General features: G+C 38.8%; 1 protein-coding gene across 1 annotated transcript in view; it reads left to right on the top strand.

The window, feature by feature from the left end:
- The first annotated feature begins 5,525 nt into the window (after positions 1-5,525).
- SAMD3 (sterile alpha motif domain containing 3) overlaps positions 5,526-6,000 on the top strand; it is a 51,934-nt gene continuing 51,459 nt past the window's right edge. Inside the window, exon 1 of the mRNA XM_029944768.1 lies at positions 5,526-5,610. The gene's annotated coding sequence lies outside the window, so the exon portion shown is untranslated. The remainder of the gene's footprint in view (positions 5,611-6,000) is intronic.

The raw sequence follows: 6,000 nt of genomic DNA, 5'->3' as shown, positions 1-6,000 counted from the left end.
GTACTTTTAGACCTGAATCTGGAAATAGTGAATTTTTTTCTCACCTTTTAGGCTTTTTGAAAGACCTAATTTCTGAACCAAATTTTTTTTCCTCTTTCTCTAGACTACCCTCAGCTTTCCCCTGTGCACCACACTGGTTCCCAAATGCCATGAAACAATGGTGGAAGGCAGTAGGATAAGAGATTTTTTTAATTGTAGAGAGCCAAAAGTTTGTTTACCATGACCCAATCTAAAAAGTTAAAAATGTATTTTATTACAATCCTTCCATCCTTCTTTCCAGTATGATTATCTTACCACTTATTTGTTACCATTCATCATAGTCTTTTCCTCTGCTCCTTCGTGTTTTCCCCATGCTCACTTGTCCTCTTGTTTGGTCCTTTTCTCTCTCTCTCTCTCTCTCTCCCTTTTAATTCTCTCTCTGTATCACCCCCCCCCCACACACACACACACACAAACACACAAATTCAAGCACACACACTATGATTTAACATTAGACTACCGCCTACCAATTAGTATGACTTTTACTTTTTTGGGCCAATTTTTAAAAAATTGAATGAATGAAAAGTTTGAACATCCCTGCCTTGTCTTCAGAAAAACCCAGGGCTGACAGAAGGAGCAGATTTGTCACTCAGCCGGCAGCAGTCTTGTAGGAGGACGACAGGGTCCTGGGCCTTTCTCATCCCCACACGTCCCCTGTGTGGTTTGACCTCCACACCCACCACCTTGTGTCTTCTCCTTACAGAGGGAGCCTCCAAAGTCACACTAATACTCAGCATCACAGGCGAGGAGAGCCCAGCTGGACCACAAGCTGAGCCTTACGGGAGGATGCCAGGACCCGCGGTCATGCGCGCTAACAGACGAGTGGCTCCGGGAAGCAGTTTGACAACCACGATACTTCAGTAACAGAAGACCTGGAAAACCAGCAGAACTGCAAAACCAGCAATTCTCACCTGCGCTGTCACATGCACACTGAGCCATGTAATAAAAATGACACTAAGCCAGTGTCTGCTCAAAAAAGGTTTGTGCATTTTCCTTCCAGAATGTACTTCCCACGAAAACAGAAGCCCTAACCCACGAGGGATTTATTATTTATTTATTTACTTATTTACTTATATTTTTAAAATATTTATTTCATTTGAGAGAGACAGAGCTTGAGTGGGGGAGGGGCAGAGAAATGAGAGAATCTGAAGCAGGCTCCAGGCTCTGAGCTCCAGACTCTGACGCAGGGCTTGAACCCCCAAGCAGTGAGGTCAGGACCTGAGCCAAAGTCTGGGCCTCCCCCACCCATGAGGGCTTTCTCAGATACAAAGCTCTGAGTCCTTGACTTCTGAATCAACACCTAAATCTTAATGTATGTGTTCTCATCTCTGCCTTAAACGTACTATGGCAGATGTTTTTATCAGTATCATTTCTTCTGGGAGTTAAAAAATGATGGGGTGCCTGGGTGGCTCAGTCGGTTCAGGGTCTGACTTCAGCTCAGGTCATGATCTCACGGTTCGTGGGTTCTGGCTCCGCGACGGGCTCTGTGCTGACAGCTCAGAAATTGGAGCCTGCTTCGGATTCTGTGTGTCCCTCTCTCTCTCTGACTGTCCCCCATTCACGCTCTATTTCTGTCTCAATAATGAGTAAGCTCTATAAAAAATGTTAATAAGGAATGAAATATATTCAAAGATATATTATTGTGCACATACACTTACATACACACTTTTTACCTTTTATTTTTAAAACCCTAAATCTCCTGAAAATAAAAGCAAGATTTTTCAGGGAGAAAATTTTGAGAGTAACAAATTAGAAAAATAAAATGCATTAATTCAACCAAACTGAGGAAACCACTTTTACCTTTTGGTACACATTTTCCCAGTCATTGAGCGTCCTGCATGATTAGTGGTATTTTTATTTCATACTTCCTACAAAATTGAAGCATATTATAAACTTATATTCACTTAGTTATAGTTCATGACTGTTTCTCTGTATTACTAATTCTCTAAAACATGATATTTAATTACTGCATAGTAATTAAACTTTAAATATAAGTTACCACAATTCAGCAGTCAATCCTATTTCTGGAAACTTAGTATGTCCAATTTCCTTGCTATTCTTGCTATTGGCAGGATGCCCATCCTTGTCCTCTTTTCTGGCAATGTCCTTAGGGTAAATTCTTAGAAATGTTATTTTAGGGTCAAAATGTAAGAGTATTTTGATGATTTTTAATTCATCTTAGTAGCCCTGGAAGTTGGAGAGATTGGGATTCAAATCCCATTTCTAGCAGTCATAAATGACTTCAGCATTTTCATCTGTACAATGGGAATAATACAACAGAATAAGTTGTAGCAATTTATACTTCTCTGAGCAATATGTAAAAGAAGGTTAGACCTCACACTATTGCTAATCTTTTCTTTTTAATTTTCACCTTTTCCAATAGAGTAAATGAAAATAGCATTTAATCATTTTTATTACAAGAATGTTGAGTTTAATTATTTAAAATTTTGTCCATTAATTGCCCATTCCTATTCTTTATTGGCATATTTAACCTTTTTGAAAGTTTGTATTTAAATTTCAGTTAATTAACATACAGTGTAACATTGGGTACAATTTAGTGATTCAACACTTCCATACAAAACATTATATTCCTTATAATTACATATTATATATGTATACATAAAATTTTTACTTTTTGGTAGTCAAATCTATCAATCTTTTATTTTTCTTTTATAATCCTACTGCAGATTATTTTAATTCTATTTTATTTAAATTTCATGCTTAATTACTTAACTAAGAGCAATTTATCTAGGAGGTAAATCAAACTAATGGAAACACAGCGATAGGTAAGAGTCCCAGGACTTTGGGGACCTGTGAGTCACAAACACCCAGGTCTTTCAGCCTTGAAGTCAAATTTATGGTTCATCCTTGCTTCTGCCTCCTTAACTGTCAAAGCTAATGGGTCAGCAACACAGACTGCGACCTTCTGGGTTCTTGCCAGAGATGAAAACTGTGAGCTGTGCTGTTAACTTGTAACAGAAGCTGTTACCTTGTGACTGAGAAGACTCCTAGTCTGAAGATGTCAGTTCTTTCAGAATTAATTTATGAAGTTCAACTAATGTTCAAATGTTTTTCCTTAACTAGGTGCTAGGGTTCATCTGAAAGGACAAATGGGCAGAAAGAGATAGAAATACTTGGCAAAAGATTTGTGTTCTCAGATATTCAAAATTCCTATAAAATTACAGTAAATGTAGAACCTACTGGTATTGGAGGACCACCTGGGTGAATTAGTCAGTTAAGCGCGCGGCTCTTGCTTTTGGTTTTCAGGAATATTCAACCAAGTCAATGACTTCCTCGAGCTTATAAGTAGATCTGTAAACTGGGAACTCAGTATCCCTGGCTCTCCAGGGAACTTTCCGACCTAGTCTGCTATTATTCCTTCCCATGTGCTGTCCACTTAGAGTTCCCAAAACATGACTCGTTTATTTTTGGCTTTTTACTTTTAGTGTATTCTATTGATTCCATCTTCTCTGCCTCCTTCAATATCTGAACTATTTTTTGTTCAGATTCCAAGTGAAGATTCATTCAATCCATTTCCAGGAGAGTGGGGTGATCCAGCCCATAGTACTTTTCACGGCACTCTCATGATTGGCTCCCTATTCTATTCTGCTTATGTACATGTCTTATGTTCTTGTTCTAGATGAGGTTTCTAACTTCTTTATCGCCATTCACCCAGCTCTGAGCGCTCTAGGCAGTGAACATTTTGATGACGAAGGCAGGCTAGGTACTCCAGTGGACTACTCCAGTTTTTATACCTTCTGGTCAGGCAGTGGTTGGAACGAACAATGGCCCAGAGTGGAGGTGATGTTCTGCATCATTGGAGTTCGGTGCTGTCATTGTGTCATGCCATAGCGAGGCTCCACCGACAGAGGTGCCTGGACTTTGCCCCATGTGACTGCCATATACTGGTTTTGTACCTCTGCTTCCTTCTTTATCACGAACGGGATCTAACGTTGTGCTGAGTGGCTTGTTCCTTCAAGTACAGCCGCAATAAGAGATATCCTTTGCCAGCACAGCATGAGATGCTGATCCAGGAGAGGACTTATGCCACTAGCAAAGCTTTTAAAAATCTTTTTATTGGGGCATCTGGATGGATCAGTTGGTTAAGCATCTGCTGACTCTTGATCTCAGCTCAGGTCATGACCTCACAGTTCGTGGGATCAAGCCCTGCATCGGAGTCAGTGCTGACAGCTTGAAGTTTGCTTGGAATTCTCTCCCTCTTTCTCTCTGCCTCTACCCTGCTCACGTGCGCTCTCTCTCTCTCTCTCTCTCTCTCTCTCTCTCTCTCTCTCTGTCACAATATTAATAAATAAAACTTAAAAAAAATAATTTTATTGCCTCAGCTCTGGGCCTCTGGGAAAATAAAAGGAAACCTGCAAAAGGCAAGGAAAATGAAAAAATGGTTTCATATTTTCTTTAAAAGTGGTGATTTGTGGTTGATGTTGCTATACTCCAGCCACATCACTCTTGAAGATTATAAACCACGTTCATGGCAGTTTGCACTATCTTCCTTTGGGGCTTTAACAAATTTATTAAATAAAACTTGCCCTTAGGTTGCTTTAGCTTACCTCTTCCTGGCTTTAATTAGATGTGATCCTTTAATATTTAATGGAAATTTATTTTATCAAAGCATAATCTAATCGAATAATGAAAATGGTTTGACCAGAACACTCACACATAATGTTGTCTTACTCTTTCTTTATTATCATGCCTTAAAATATTTAGCAATACTTGCTTCACATTATGAATTTTTTTCAGATGTTTCTGAAACTGCCAGATATGTAGTAAATCTGCTGGGTACATATTTTCTCCTTTGATGTGTCTTCTATTCCCTTATGATGTCTAAGATCCTAAATAATACATCCATTGTTTATTTATGTGAGAAGAAGTTGTAAGGTTGGTACTTAAAAATGTTACATTCTCCCCAAAGAGGTATTATTTTATTTTCTTAAATATTGAGAAAAACTAATGATCAGAAACTACACTTTAATCTGATGGTGTATGTATGCGATTATGACTTGATAAGTGTTTCGTTTTTCCCAGAAGTAGAATTAGGTAAATATCTGGGAGTTAACAAATATGAGAAGATTTCCAAGTACTTAGTTTATTTTCCTTTTTTGTTTTTTTGTTTTGTTTTGTTTTGTTTTGTTTGTATCCATTGATGGCTGCAGGACAGGGGGCTTCTGCTCAGCACACCTTTTAATCTTGGAGTTTAGAGAATCGTGAGTGCTTTCTTTTTCTCTTCAATTTTTTCTAAAGTTTTACTCTTTACAAGGAAGCCAGAAGTGTGACAAGAAGGTGTGATTTTTAATTTACACCAGAGTCTCACAAATAATGACTTTTCACACCGAGCTAGTGCCGCTTAGCCTAGGGGAGGAGTTCTGTGGCTACTGTTGTCTTAGCAAATTAAATCCGCTGCTGTTCTTCAGCAAGACGCCCTTCTATATTTAACCCTTATTTCCAGCTTTGCAACGTGGTGTTTGTGAATGCTTATTACTTTGAAGTGGACTTGTTTTCTAGGAAATGGAATTTGAAGACTGTTACCTTTTCAGATTGTCGGGAGTATGAAAGGTAAACATGTTTTCCCTTTCCACCCTGCTAACTGCGATATTGGAAATTATAACTGATTCAAATGCACAGACATGAAAAATACGATGATAATAATTTTGAGAACTTCTACTGATAAAATTTAGATGCATGATCTAACAAACGTGTTATCTTTCTTTATGATTCCATTGCTCTAAGAGTAGTCCTGTCTTTATTTTTTTTAACGCTTATTCATTTTTGAGAGATAGAGCGTGAGTGGAGAGGGACAGAGAGAGGAGACACAATCTGAAGCAGGCTCCAGGCTCTGAGCTGTCAGCACAGAGCCCGAGGCAGGGCTCAAACTCATGCGGTCATGGGATAATGAGCTAAGCCAAAGTCAGATGCTTAACTGACTGAGCCACCCAGGCACCTGGA

This window comes from Suricata suricatta, chromosome 7 (genome assembly GCF_006229205.1).
Source record: "Suricata suricatta isolate VVHF042 chromosome 7, meerkat_22Aug2017_6uvM2_HiC, whole genome shotgun sequence".
Lineage (NCBI taxonomy): Eukaryota > Metazoa > Chordata > Mammalia > Carnivora > Herpestidae > Suricata > Suricata suricatta.
Note: the sequence above shows the minus strand (reverse complement) of the source record. Positions and strands in the feature narration are given on the sequence as shown.